The sequence below is a fragment of the Tachyglossus aculeatus genome, chromosome 1, assembly GCF_015852505.1.
Source record: "Tachyglossus aculeatus isolate mTacAcu1 chromosome 1, mTacAcu1.pri, whole genome shotgun sequence".
NCBI lineage: Eukaryota > Metazoa > Chordata > Mammalia > Monotremata > Tachyglossidae > Tachyglossus > Tachyglossus aculeatus.
In genome coordinates, this window is record NC_052066.1 from 41,708,334 (window position 1) to 41,724,257 (window position 15,924).

At 44.4% G+C, this 15,924-nt stretch overlaps 1 protein-coding gene and 1 non-coding gene across 2 annotated transcripts in view; one reads left to right on the forward strand and one right to left on the reverse strand.

The window, feature by feature from the left end:
- LOC119930739 (schwannomin-interacting protein 1) overlaps window positions 1–15,924 on the reverse strand; it is an 823,807-nt gene that overhangs the window by 736,221 nt on the left and 71,662 nt on the right. The window lies entirely within an intron of this gene.
- LOC119936316 lies at window positions 10,505–10,642 on the forward strand. The gene has a single exon (XR_005453702.1). It is a non-coding gene; the product is annotated as a small nucleolar RNA SNORA7 (small nucleolar RNA).

The window sequence follows — 15,924 nt, forward strand, 5'->3', positions numbered from 1 at the left end:
GTAGGCACTTAACAAATACCATTATTATCATTAATTTACCACAGATTTACATAAGTTAGGATCCATTCCAGAACAAAACCCAATATGGCAGCTGAGTACTGAAATCCTCTCTGCCCCCTCCCCATTTCCTGGTACTTTCTTGCTCCCCTTCCCGATGCCTGAACTCTCCCCCACAATAAGCGTGTAATAAATACAATCATCATGTGTTCATATGGGTAGGGAACACAACTACCAACTCTGTTGTATGTACCCTCTCAAGCTCTGAGTAGAGGTGCTCCACACTCACTAATCATTTAATATGTGCCACTGATTGATTGAGCATAACCTCTCCAATGGAAGACTCCAAGGAGAGGCAGAAATTAATCTATCAATTGTATTTAGTACGTGATATCTGGGTGCAGATTGCTGTTCTAAGAGCTTGGGAGAATGCAATATATCTGAGTCAGTGGACACATTCCCTGCCCACAATGAGCATGAAGACACAGGAAATGCATATATGATTCTACTTCCCTAGGTGGGCAGTGGGGAAACAAATCCATAAATGTCAGTTTGCTAAAGCTCCTAGTTATCTTTCTTGTAGGAGCAGACCGACTGACTCACTAGTGCATAGTTATCGAGTTCATTTCCCTTGCCACCTCTTTCTCTCTTCGATTATTAATAGCTTTCAAAGACAACTACTTAAAAACATCAATTTCCTACCACACAAGTGTCTAAGGTGTTGATATTTTGAATTCTCACCAGTCTCAACATTCCCATCCCCACTGTCCAGGCTATATTTTAATGATCATTTCAACTCTCCTATTTTTGTATAAGAGTCGCTTTCATACTTACTTGCAACCAGACCACTTACTTGTGAACCATATAAAAGCATTGGAACACAGGGTAACCAAGAGACGACAACATGAAGCACGTAAAATGTGAGTGAACCTTCTGAGCCATTTCATAAGATGCAGCTCCATGTTCAAGGAATTCCCCAAGCAATGAAGCAACCAGCGGAATAATCCTGACCCTTGACATTTGTGCCAAAAAATCCCCATGAAGACAGATGAACATGGCCTATCGATAGAGCTCAGACTTGGGATTCAGAAGGACCTGGGTTCTAATCCTAGATCTGTCCTAGTCTGCTGTATGACCATGGGCAAGCCACTTCTTTATCTGTGACTCAGTGACTATATTTGTAAAAAGGAGCTTGATTAAGACTGTGAGCCCTATGTAGAACATGGACTGTGTCCAACTTGAAAACGTAGAGTACAGAGTGTTGTGTGGAGTTTCCAGCTAGTGGTTGGCAGATGGAGACCCTGTCCCAGCACAGACAATCCAGCCTGCACTTTTTGCATCATGTTCAACTGAGAATCTGTGGTTGTGGAAGCCTCATCCTCTGCATGAGGACTAGCCAAGTCTCCTGCTCTATCCACGTAGACCCTCGTTCCCAACCTTTCTCCTCTCTTAACACTCCCTGGAACACTCTCTATCCTCAAATCTGACATACAAATTCTCTCCCCATTGTCAAAGCCTTATTGAAGGCTCATCTCCTCCAAGTGGTCTTCCCAGACTAAAGTCCCCTTTCCTCTTCTCCGACTCCCTTCTGTGTCACCCTGGCTTGTTCCCTTTATTCATTCCCCCTCCCAGGCCCACAGCACTTGATGATGGCATTTATTAAGCACTTACTATGTGCAAAGCACTGTTCTAAGCACTGGGGAGGTTATAATTCATTCAATTATATTTATCGAGTGCTTACTGTGTGCAGAGCACTGTACTAAGTGCTTGAATTGGTTACAAGGTGATCAGCTTGTCCCACAGGGGGCTCACAGTCTTAATCCCCATTTTACAGATGAGGTAACTGAGGCCCAGAGAAGTTAAGTGACTTGCCCAAAGTCACACAGCTGACAATTGGCAGAGCCGGGATTTGAACCCATTACCTCTGACTCCAAAGCCCGTGCTCTTTCCACTGAACCACACTGCTTCTCTTGTACAGTTCTTCACTTGTGTACAGATCTGTCATGTATTTATTTATATTAATGTCCGTTTCCCCCTCCAGATTATAAGCTCATTGTGGGCGGGGAATGTGTCTTTTCATTGTTATATTGTACAAGCACTTAGTACAATACACAGTGCACACTCAATAAATATGAATGAATGAATGAATTTAACATAACCCACCTTGAGTACAGCATCAGCTTCTTCACTGACCTCCAGGACTCCAGTCTCTCCTCTCTCCAATCCATATTACCCCCTGCTTCCCTGATCATTTTTCTGAATAACTATTCAGTTCATATTTCCTCACTTTAAGCTCACTGTGGACAGGGAACCTGTTCGCCAACTCAGTTATACTGTTACATCATACTCTCTCAAGCACTTAGTACAGTGCTCTGCACACAGTGAGTGCTCAGTAAATACCACTGGTTGATTACATATGATTGACTCCTCAAAAACACCCAGTGGTTGTCCATTACCTCCATATCAAATAGAAACTCCTCACCATCGGCTTTATGACCCTTGTTTAGCTCTTGCTGCCTTCCTGAACTCGCTGATAAAGCAGCATGGACTAGTGGATAGAGCCTGGGCCTAGGAGTAAGAAGGGCCTGGGTTCTAATCCCCAACCTGACACGACTGCCGTGTGACTAGGCGAGTCACTTCACTTTCCTGTTCTTCAGTTCCCTCATCTGTAAAATGGGGTTTAAGACTGTGAACCCCATGTGGGACAGGGACTGAGTCCAACATGATATTCTTGTATCCACCCCAGCACTTAGTACAGTGCCTGGCACATAGTAAGCACTTAAATACCACAATTATTATTATATGGGACAGGGACTGTGTCCAACTCGATTTGTTTGTATCCACCCCAGCGCTTAGTACAGTGCCTGGTGCATAGTAAGCATTTAACAAATACCATAATTATTATTATTGTTATCAAGACCCACTGATGCCAACCTACTCAATGAATCATGATTTTCTCATCTAGCCACTGACTCCTTGCCCACATGCTCCTTCTGGCCTGGGACTCTCTCCATTTTCATATCTTCCAGACTACACCTCTCCCCTCCTTCAAAGTCCTCCTAAAATCACATCTCCTCCAAGAGGCCTTCCCTAAGCCCTCGTTTCCCCTCTGTGTCCCTCCTTCTGCATCTATGCTCTTGGGTTTGTACCCCGTTAATCATTTTGATACTCCATCCCGAGCCCCACAAACACTCATATGTATAACCTTATACCCTTAAGCCCTCCTTTCCTCTTCTCCCAATCCCTTCTGCACCATCTTTGTTCCCTTTCATCAACCCCTCTCAGCCCCATAGCACTTATGTACATTGTTGTAATTTTATTTATTTATATTAATGTCTGTCTCCCCCTCTAGACTGTAAACTCACTGTAGGCAGGGAATGTTTCTGTTATATTGTTATAGTGTTCTCTCCCCAACATTGAATACAGTGCTCTGCACACAGTAAGCACTCAATAAATGACTGACTGACTGCATTTCCCCATCTGTAATTTATTTCAATGTCTTTCACCCTCTAGACTCACCAAACTAGCTCTTTTCCCCACTTCAAAGCTCTACTGAGAGCTCACCTCCTCCAGGAGGCCTTCCCAGACTGAGCCTCCCATTCCTCTGCTCCTCCTCCCCTCCTCATCACCTCGACTCCCTCCCTCTGCTCTATCTCCTTCCCCACCCCACCGAACTTTTGTGTATATTATATATATATAATTCCATTTATCTACTCCCTTCCAGACTGTGAGCCTGTTGTTGGGTAGGGATTGTCTTAAATGACTTGCCCGAGGTCACACAGCAGACATGGGGCAGAGTTGGGATTAGAACCCAGGTGCCATGACGCCCAGGCCTGTGTTCTATCTGCTAGGCTTAATCAGTTAGGTCTGAATTACTGTTTTACTGAATTACTGTTTCTAAACCTGGCCATGCAAGTGATCAGAAAGATGACATCTACACCTCTTTACCCAGAAATTGGTCAAGCAATGGTATTTTTTGAGCGCTTGGTGTTCACAGAGCAATCAATCAATCGTATTTATTGAGCGCTTACTGTGTGCAGAGCACTGTACTAAGCACTTGGGAAGTACAAGTTGGCAACATATAGAGACAGTCCCTACCCAACAGTGGGCTCACAGTCTAGAAGGGGGGGACAGAGACCAAAACCAAACATACTAACAAAATAAAATAAATACAATAGATATGTACAAGTAAAATAAGTAAATAAGTAAATAGAGTAATAACTATGTACAAACATAAATACATATATACAGGTGCATTGGGGAAGGGAAGGAGGTAAGACGAGGGGGATGTAGAGGGAGATGAGGGGGAGAGGAAGGAGGGGGCTCAGTCTGGGAAGGCCTCCTGGAGGAGGTGAGCTCTCAGTAGGGCCTTGAAAGGAGGAAGACAGCTAGCTTGGCGGATGGGCAGAGGGAGGGCATTCCAGGCCCCGGGGATGACGTGGGCCAGGGGTCGACGGCGGGACAGAACGAGGCACGGTGAGGTGATTAGCGGCAGAGGAGCGGAGGGTGTGGGCTGGGCTGGAGAAGGAGAGCAGGGAGGTGAGGTAGAAGGGGGCGAGGTGATGGAGAGCCTCGAAGCCGAGGGTGAGGAGTTTCTGCCTGATGCGCAGATTGATTGGTAGCCACTGGAGATTTTTGAGGAGGGGAGTAACATGCCCAGAGCGTTTCTGGACAAAGACAATTCAGGCAGCAGCATGAAGTATGGATTGAAGTGGGGAGAGACACGAGAGCACTGTCCTAAGCAATTAGGAAAGTACAATACAACAGAGTTGGGGGGATCAATCGCTCACCCCAAGCAGTCTCCTCTTTCCCTGTACTGTGGTTGCCCCTTTGCTGCTCTCATCTCTCTGTCTCTCTCACTAGCACACACACAAACACACATGATCTCCTGACTTTCAGGCCAGTGCTCTATCCAATATGCCATGCTATTTCCCATGGCTTTAGTCAAAGTACTCTGACAGTGTGCATAGGTCATGACTAAGGAAAGAGATGTTATTCCACATCTTCGCTGCACAGAGCACTGTGTGCACTTTGGGTAGTACAGTCGAGTTAAAAGGCATGATCCCTATCCTCAAGGAGCTTGTAGACACAATAATTTGCAGAAGAGAAAGCAAAACCGGGAAGGAATGTAAGAGCTAAAGTTGGTTGTAGAAGTCTTTGGTCAAGCAATTACACACTCTTCCGCCATAGACTAAAAAAAAAAAAAAATCTAAGAATGGTCTGGCCTGCCCATCATTTTTAACAATAGACTCTTCAAAAATGTAAATTAGAAGAAAAGACTATGGTAAAGGGCCAATCAAAAACTGAATAACTCTAATTTATTTCAATTAAACGATCGCTTGTGTTAAAGTATTTTAATAGAATTGCCCGAGAATATATTGCGGGTGGAGTGATGTTATGAAAAACAGTAATATTAATTCAGGGCACTTCCAGGTGACAATTTGGGACTGCTCCTCTCATCTCCTCAGAGTAATCTATGTATATATTTATTACTCTATTTATTTATTTTACTTGTACATATTTATTCTATTTATTCAATTCTGTTAATATGTTTTGTTTTGTTCTCTATCTCCCCCTTCTAGACTGTGAGCCCACTGTTGGATAGGGACCATCTCTATATGTTGCCAACTTGTACTTCCCAAGCGCTTAGTAGAGTGCTCTGCACACAGTAAGTGCTCAATAAATGCGATTGAATGAATGAATGAATTGTCTCTATCTGTTGCTGAACTGTACCTTCCAAGTGCTTAGTACAGTGCTCAGCATGCAGTAAGCGCTCAATAAATATGATTGAATAAATGAATAGACTTGTAAGCTCCTTGTGGACAAATACTGTGTCTATCAACTCTACCATATTGTACTCTTCCAGGCAGTTAATCCAGTGGTCTGCCAACAGAAAATGGTCAATGAACAGCACTGATTGACTGATTGAGAGGAGGGGATGGAGAAGGCCCGGTGGGGAGGGAGAGCTGGTTCTGCAGCTTGATCCTCTGGATGATGGGTAGGCCCAGGGTGAAGGGCAGCATAGAAACTGGAAAAGGGGAGCTCAGTGCAACAGTAACTCTTCCTTCAGCCCACAGCTTGGACACATCATCTGCTTCAGCCCCTCCCCACCCCAGTTCCCCATATTCTCATCCTCATTTTTCAGCCCCTTGACCCGACATTCAATCGTATTTGTTGAGCATTTACTGTGTGCAGAGCACTGTACTGGGCACTTGGAAGAGTACAATAAAACAAAAACACATTCCCTGCCCACAGTGAGTTTACCTACAGTCTGAATATTTACTGCCCCCCAGCCCCACCCCCAACCTCTCACCTCCCATAATAAATACATAATTATGGCATTTGTTAAATGCTTACTATGTGCAAAGCACTGTTCTAAGCACTGGGGGGATACAAGGTTATGAGGTCGTCCCACGTGGGGTTCACAGTCTTCATCCCCATTTTACAGATGAGGTAACTGAGGCCCAGAGAAGTTAAATGACTTGCCCAAAGTCACACAGTTGACAAGTGGTGACTCCGGGATTAGAACCCATGACTTCTTACTCCCATGAACCCCCGGCGTCTCTGTGCTCACACCACCTAGCCAAGGTGAAGGTGCCTGGCTGGTCCACCCTGACAGTGGGGCTAGGAATTCATTAATTCATTCAATCATATTTATTGAGCACTTACTGTGTGCAGAACATGTACTTGGGACATGTACACTTGTACACTTGGGAGAGTACAATATAACAAAAAACAGACACATTCTGTGAATGAATGAGGAATGAGACAGGGAGAAGCAAAGTGGCCTACTGGGTAGAGCATAGGCCTGGGAGTTGGAACCTGGGTTCATTCATTCACTCATTCAATCCTATTTATTGAGGACTAACTGTGTGCTGAACATTGTAATAAGCACTTGGAAGCACAATTCAGCAATGGAGAGACAATCCCTGCCCACACCAGGCTTACAGTCTAGAAGGGGGAAAACTAACAGCAAAAGAAGCAAACAGGCATCCATATAAATAAATTATATATATATATATATATATACACACACACACACATCAAAACAAGCATAAAAGTAGCAATATAAATAGAGTTATAGAGACATACTTATATACATAAGTGCTGTGGGGGTGGGGGGAAGAGCAAAGGGAGTGAGTTGAGGTGACATGGAAGGGAGAGAGAACAGAGGAGAAGGGGGGCTTAGTCTGGGAAGGCCTCTTGGAGGAGGTGAGCCTTCAGTAGGGCTTTGAAGGGGGGAAGAATGATTGACAGATTTGAGGAGGGAGGGCATTCCAGGCCAGAGGCAGGACATGGGCCGGCGAGATCGAGGCACGGTGAGAAGGTTAGCACCAGAGGAGTGAAGTTTGTAGGCTGGGAAGTAGAAGGAGAGAAGGGAGGTGAAGTAAGAAGGGGCAAGGTGATGGAGAGCTTTGAAGCCAATAGTAAGGAGTTTTTGTTTGATACTGAGGTTTACAGGCAAGCACTAGAGATTTTTGAGGAGAAGGATGACATGCCCTGAACTTTTCTGTAGAAAGATAATCTGAGCAGCAAAGTGAAGGGTGGACTGAAGTGGGGAGAGGCAGGAGGTTAGGAGGTCAGAAAGGAGGCTGATGCAATAATCCAGTCGGGACAGGACGAGCAATTGTACTTACGTGACAGCGGTTTGGATGGAGAGGAAAGGGCGGATCTTGGTGATGTTGTGAAGGTGAGGCCGGCAGGATTTGGTGGCGGATTGGATATGAGGGGTGAATGAGAGAGCAGGGCCAAGGATGACACCAAGGTTGGAGGCTTGAGAGACGGGAAGGATAGTTATGCCAAGAAATGGGAAAAACTGGGAGAGGACAGGGTTTGGGAGGGTAGATAAGGAGCTCTGCCTTGGTCGTATTGAGTTTGATGTGGTGGGAGGACATCCAAGAAGAGATGTCCTGAAGGCAGGAGAGATGCAAGCCTGGAGGGAGGGAGAGAGAAATCCTGGCTTTACCATTTGACTGCTGGGTAACCTTGGGCAAGTCACTTAACTTCTCTGTGCCTTAGTTACTTCATGTAAAATGGGGATTAAAACTGTGAGCCCTAAGTGGAGCATGAACTATGTCCAAACTGATTAGCTTGTATTTCCCTAAGCCCTCCATTTGTCTTCTACCACTCCCTTCTGCATCAATCAATCGATCAATCATATTTATTGAGCGCTGTGTGCAGAGCACTGTACTAAGTGCTTGGGAAGTACAAGTTGGCAACATATAGAGACAGTCCCTACCCAACAGTGGGCTCACAGTCTAAAAGGGGGAGACAGAGAACAAAACCAAACATACTAACAAAATAAAATAAATAGAATAGATATGTACAAGTAAAATAAATAAATAGAGTAATAAATATGTACAAACATATATACAGGTGCTGTGGGGAAGGGAAGGAGGTAAGATGGGAGGATGGAGAGGGGGATGAGGGGGAGAGGAAGGAAGGGGCTCAGTCTGGGAAGGCCTCCTGGAGGAGGTGAGCTCTCAGTAGGGCCTTGAAGGAAGGAAGAGAGGTAGCTTGGTGGATGGGCAGAGGGAGGGCATTCCAGGCCCGGGGGATGACATGGGCCGGGGGTCGATGGTGGGACAGGCGAGAACGAGGCACGGTGAGGAGGCTAGCAGCGGCAGAGGAGCGGGGGGTGCGGGGTGGGCTGTAGAAGAAGGGAGGTGAGGTAGGAGGGGGCGAGGTGATGGACAGCCTTGAAGCCCAGGGTGAGGAGTTTCTGCCTGATGTGCAGATTGATTGGTAGCCATTGGAGATTTTTGAGGAGGGGAGTAACATGCCCAGAGCGTTTCTGGACAAAGACAATCCGGGCAGCAGCATGAAGTATGGATTGAAGTGGGGAGAGACACGAGGATGGGAGATCAGAGAGAAGGCTGATGCAGTAGTCCAGACGGGTTAGGATGAGAGCTTGAACGATCAGGGTAGCAGTATGGATGGAAAGGAAAGGGCGGATCTTGGCAATGTATCACCCTGACTTGCTCCCTTTATTCATCTATTCATCCCCCTTCCCACCCCCAGAACATTCATTCATTCAATCATATTTATTGAATGCTTACTGTGTGCAGAGCACTGTACTAAGCGCTTGGGAAGTACAAGTCGGCAACATATAGAGACGGTTCCTACCCAACAACGGGCTCACAGTCTAGAAGGGGGAGACAGACAACAAAACATGTAGACAACACTTATGTACATAGCTGTAATTTATTTATTTATATTAATGTCTGTCTCTCTCTCCAGATTGTAAGTTCTCTGTGAGCAGGGAATGTGTCTGTCATATTGTACTCTCCCAAGTGTTTACTGCAGTGCTCTGCAAGCATGAAAGTCTCAGTAAGTATGATTGACTGACTGGTTTATCCCAGCACTTATCCCTCTCTCTCTCCCCTCAACAACTGTTGCAGCCCTAAATTGATCAAGAGGTACGAGAATGAGGAGTGGAAAGGGAAAAGAAGAAGATGAGGAAGATTCTCAGCTCTGCCATGGGGAGAGCCATTATTTGAATGGAGAGGGAGAAATTGGAGGAAGGGGAAGCAGAAAAAGTACCAATCTCCAAATCCTCCCAGAAAACACTGCTCAGCCATGGGGGGTGGGGGCAGGAGAAGAGAGAGGGGAAAGAGAGAGAGGGAGAGAGAGAAAGAAAGAGAGAGAGACAGAAAGAAAGGGGAGAGAGTTTAAAAGGGAGAGGGAGAGAGAAATGGTGGGGAGAGAGTGAGAGAAAGGGAGAAGCACAGATATAAGGAGAGAGAGGAACTAGAGAGAGATAGAGAGACTCAAGATCTGTGATGCCACATGCAACAGGAAATCACCCGAGAGCCCTCAATCCGATCCTGATCATAATTTACAATGTTGTTTTTAAGAGTGGATTCTCCACTTTCAGATTATGTACCCTCCAAGAGCTAAAGAATGACAATTGACAGTCCTGTCAATTAGGGCAGGGATTTGGGAAACTTGACAGAGAAGGTACAGGGAATAGAGGGAAAAAACCTAGAATGACAAAGTTAAAAGAGTGAAATTGTTTGAGCCTAAGTGCAAGGAATGAACTGCTTTAAAGTGAATGCAAATATTCATACATTCTTATGCAAATTATGTAGGAAAGGGTAGTATGTGTAAGGCTATTGAGCTATTATCAGAAAATGGTTGCAAATATATATTACTAGATGATGAAAATGCTTCAGCTTTAAAAATGTATACAGTTACTTTTATTTAATGATGGGCTTTAACAGTTGATGATATTCATGGAGCACTTACTGTGGGTAGAACACTGTATTAAGCATAATACAATAGAAGTGGTAGGAAGCAGAGTGAAGTGTGGACTGGAGAGAGGAAAGAAAGGAGATGGGGAGGTCAGTGAGGAAGCTGATGGGATAAGTGCTTGGATTATCAGGGTAGCGGTTTGGGTGGAGAGGAGTGGGCAGATCTAGAGTTCTTATGAAGGTAGAACCCACAGGATTTGGAGACAAATATGCAGGTTTAATGAGAGGGGTGAGTCTAGGGTAATGGTAAGGTTCACCTCTCAGACTTGTAACTGGAGAGTTTCCAGGACTCTACTAGTCTCGACTATGGGAGGGAGAGTCAAGCAGAGGTATGCCCATTCCATTCCTAGCTTGGGCAGCGGCTAGTGAGTGGAAGACAATCTGCTACAAGTCAGAACTCACCTGTGCTGGACAGCAGTGGCATAGGAGAGAGTCGAGGGTGGAGACTCAGGTTTACTTTGCGGAAGGAGGCAATAGTAAACCGCTTCTGTATTTTTACCAAGAAAATCTATGGATACTCCTACCAGAATGATTGCAGATGGAGGTGGGGTGCTCTGGGAAAGATGTGTCCATGTCATCGCTATGGGTTGGATACGACTCAACAGCATAAGACAATAACAATAACAACAACAACAACAGCGGTAGAGTTACAAGCTTGTGAGACAAGGAGAATGGTGGCTTTACAATAATCAGTTTGATAATGTCAGGAAATAGTATTCTTCCAGTTGCTTCTACTCCATCCTAATCCTCCTTGACCTCTCAGCTGCTTTGGACACTGCGGACTAGCCCCTTCCCCTGGAAATGTTATCCAACCTTGGCTTTACTGACTCTGTCCTCTCCTGGTTCACATCTTATCTCTCCAGCCGTTCATTCTCAGTCTCTTTCATGGGCTCCTCTCCCTCCCACGCCCTAACTGTGCGGGTTTCTCAAGGTTGAGTTCTAGGTCCCCTTCTATTCTCCATCTACAATCATTCCCTTGGAGAACTCATTTGCTCCCATGACTTCAACAACCAACTCTATGCAGATACCCAAATCTACATCTCCTCCCCTGACCTTTTTCACTCTCTCCAGGTTCACATCTCCTCCTGCCTTCAATAATAATAATAATAATGGCATTTATTAAGCGCTTACTATGTGCAAAGCACTGTTCTAAGCGCTGGGGAGGTTAACAAGGTGATCAGGTTGTCCCACAGGGGGCTCACAGTCTTCATCCCCATTTTACAGATGAGGTAACTGGGGCCCAGAGAAGTTAAGTGACTTGCCCAAAGTCACACAGCTGACAGTTGGCAGAGCTGGGATTTGAACCCATGACCTCTGACTCCAAAGCCCGTGCTCTTTCCTGCTGAGCCACGCTGCTTCTCTAGTTGTTCTTGTTCTCTTCAAGACATCTCTTCTTGGATGTCCTCCCATCACTTCAAACTTAACATGTCCAAAGCAGAGCTCCTTATCTTCCCACCCAAAACCTGTCCTCTCCTGGACTATCTTGTCACTGTAGATGGCAGAAACATCGTTCCCATCTCACAAGCCCGTAACCTTGGCATTAACCTTGACTCCCCTCTCTCATTCAAGCCACATATTCAATCCATCACCAAATCCTTTTGGTCCCACCTTCACAACATTGCTAAAATCTGCCCTTTCCTCTCCATCCAAACTGCTACCATGTTAATACACTCATCCTAACCTGCCTAGATTACTGCATCAGTTTCCTTGCTGACCTCCCAAACTCTTGCCTCTCCCCAATCCACTCCACACTTCACTCCGCTGCCTAGATCATCTTTCTACAGAAACATTCAGGGCAAAAAACCTTTCCCCCGACTACCCCTCTCAAAAATCTCTAGTGGTTGCCCATCCTCCTCCATATCAAACAAAACCTCCTCACTATTAGCTTTAAAGAACTCCATCACCTTGCCCCCTCCTACCTCACCTCATTTTTCTCCTTCTACAATTTAGCTCAGACACTTTGCTCCTCTGGTACTAACCTTCTCACTGTGCCTTAATCTCACCTGTCTCGCCGCTGACCCCTGGCCCACATCCTACCTCTGGACTGAAATGCCCTCCCTCCTCTCATCCACCAAACAATGCCTCTCCCCATCTTCAAAGCCTTACTGAAGCACATCTCCTCCAAGAGGCCTTCCCAGATTAAGCCCCACTTTTCCTCATCTCCCACTCCCTTCTGGGTTGCCCTGACTTGCTCCCTTTGGGCTTGCCCCTTCTCCCAGGCCCACAGAGCTTATGTATATATCTGTTATTTAATTTATTTATATCAATGTCTGTTTATTTGGATTGATGTCTGTCGCCTCCCTTCTGGACTGTGAGCTCATTGTGAACAGGGATTGCCACGATTGTTATATTGTACTTTTCCAAGCACTTAGTACAGTGCTCTTCACACAGTAAGAGCTTAATAAACATGATTGAATGAATGATTGAATTTAGAATCCCCTTGTTATTGTAATGGGCATTGAACAGAGTTACATGGATGTTCAAGTCTCAGTCCCTATCCTCAGGACACTAAGTCTATTTATATATGTATGTGTATGTTTATAAATGTGTGTATATATATATATGTATATATATATATTATATATATTTATATATTATATATATATATATTTATTTACAGGTTTTTTTCATTTAAATCTTATGGATCTTTCTCTTGGTTTGTGTGTGTTTGATCTTGCCTTTTCCCAGGAGATTGTAATACAATGTAACATTATATAGGAATATCTGGCCTAGAGGCAAGAACATGGATTTGGGAGTCAGAGGATGTGACTCCACCACTTGTCTGCTGTGTGACCTTGGACAAGGCACTTAATGTCTCTGTGCCTCAGTTTCTCCATCTGTAAAATAGGGATTAAGACTGCAAACCCCACGTGGGACAACTGATTACCTCGTGCATACCCCAGTGCTTAGAACAGTTCTTGGCACATAGTATGCTTTTAACGAATATCATAATTATCATTATTATTATTAATATCTGTAAGGGCTCCCAGGATTAATGAAGTAAATACTGAAAGAGGTGAGTTTCTTCAGCGAAGACTTCTTGCAGAAAGTGGATCTGTGGAAGGGATTGAAGGAGCAAGGAATTGTCACTCAGGAAGAGGAGGGGAAGACAGTCCAGGCAGTTGGTAATAGCACGTACAATCGCACAGAGTTGTGCTGGGGTGCGGAGGTGAGTGATGTACTCAATTTGGTTGGTGACAGCTGAGTTGGGTGGGGCATGAAATAAGGACAGTTAGTACAGCATTTAAAATTGCAGAGTTTTAAGAAACGATAATAATAATGATAATACCAACAATAGGTTTAAATGTTAAGCACTCAGGTAGATACTACAGAGTCAAGTCCTCTCCTCCTCCCCATCCACCCCGCCCTACCTCCTTCCCCTCCCCACAGTACCTGTATAAATGTTTGTACAAATTTATTACTCTATTTTACTTGTACATATTTACTATTCTATTAATTTTGTTAATGATGTGCATCTAGCTTTATTTCTATTTATTCTGATGACTTGACTCCTGTCCACATGTTTTGTTTTGTTGTCTGTCTCCCCCTTCTAGCCTGTGATCCCGTTGTTGGATAGGGACCATCTCTATATGTTGCCAACTTGTACTTCCCAAGTGTTTAGTACAGTGCTCTGCACACAGTAAGCGCTCAATAAATACGATTGAATGAATGAATGAATGGGAGTCAGGTGGTCATGGCTTCTAATCCTGACTCTGCCACTTACCTGCTGTGTGACCTTGGGCAAGTCACTTCAATTCTCTGGGCCTCAGTTCCCTCATCTGTAAAATGGAGATCGAGACTGTGAGCCCCATGTGGGACAGGGACTATGTCCAACTCAATTTGCTTGTATCCACCCCAGCGCTTTGTATAGTGCCTGGCACATAGTAAGTGCTTAACAAATACCATTATTATTATTACTAGTGTGTATAGAGCACTGTACTAAGCACAGGGAAAGAAATACACAGATGGCATATGGATCCTGTCCCTAGCCCACATTTTGCAATTGAAGAATTAGAGAGAAGAGGGGATTGGCAAAGGACATCAAAGGAGAAGTTTAACAACCCCTTGAATAACATAAAAAAGACAAGGAAAGAGAAACACATAATAACAGCCATAGAGATTCCAGCTAAAGAAGTCATTCAGGACCCCAGGACTTAGAGTCCAACAGTGTCATAGTGGACTCTCCCAAGCGCTTAGTATAGTGCTCTTCACAGAGTAAGATCTCAATAAATGCAGTTGATTGATTGACCAGAGTCACAGTACCCTTAGCTGAAAACACCACCTTCCCAGTGTTCTCAAAGTTGCTACAGGCATGGGGTTTTTTTTTTGTTATTTTTTTAATAGTATTTGTTAAATCCTTCGTTAAGCTGGGCACTATACTAAGCACTGAGGTAAACACAAGGTATTCAATCATTCATTCAGTCATATTTATTGGCTCTTACTCTGTACAGGGAGAGTACAATACAACAATAAACAGACACATTCCCTGTTCACAATGAGCTTACAGTCAGAGGGGGAGACATACATTATCATAAATAAATTACAGATATCTACATAAGTGCTGTTGGGCTGGGAGTGGGGATGAATAAAAGGAACAAGTCAGGGTGACGCAGAAGGGATTGGGAGAAGAGGAAAAGGGGGCTTAGTCAGGGAAGGCGTCTTGGAGGGGATTCATTCAATCATATTTATTGAGCACTTACTGTGTTCAGAGCACTGTACTAAGCACTTGGGAAGTACAAATTGGCAACATATAGAGATGGTCCCAACCCAACAACAGGCTCAGTCTAGAAGAGGGGATTCTAGATTCTAGAAGAGGCTAGAGGGGATGTGCCTACATTAAGGTATCATTCATCCTCCAGGTATCCTCCTCCAGGAGGCCTTCCCAGACTGAGCCCCTTCCTTCCTCTCCCCCTCATCCCCCTCTCCATCCCCCCCATCCTACCTCCTTCCCTTCCCCACAGCACCTGTATATATGTATATATGTTTGTACATATTTTTTACTCTATTTATTTTATTTGTACATATCTATTCTATTTATTTTATTTTGTTAGTATGTTTGGTTTTGTTCTCTGTCTCCCCCTTTTAGACTGTGAGCCCACTGTTGGGTAGGGACTGTCTCTATATGTTGCCAATTTGTACTTCCCAAGTGCTTAGTACAGTGCCCTGCACATAGTAAGCGCTCAATAAATACTATTGATGATGATGATTCATCCAATCATATTTATTGAGCGCTTACTGTGTGCAGAGCACTGTATCAATTTGGACACGGTCCCTAGCCCACCTGGGGCTCTTGGCCTTAATTCCCATTTTACAGATGAGATAACTGAGACACAGAGAAGTTAAATGACTTGCCCAAGATCACACAATAATAATAATAATTATGGTATTTGTTAAGTGCTTATTATGTGCCAAGCACTAGAAGTGGCGGAACCAGGATTAGAATCCTGATCCTCTGACTCCCAAGCCCATGGTCTTTCCACTAGGCTATGTATTGATTGCATCCTCACGCATAATGGGGAATGTTTAAAATAACAGAATCCTGCTTTTAGAAACAAGAATAGAAGAGGAAAGAGGCTAGGAATAAGTGGTGACGATATCTCTGATCATGGATCTGGAAATCAGGAGACCCAGTTTCTACACTCAGATCTGCCATAACCTGTTATGTGACCTTGAG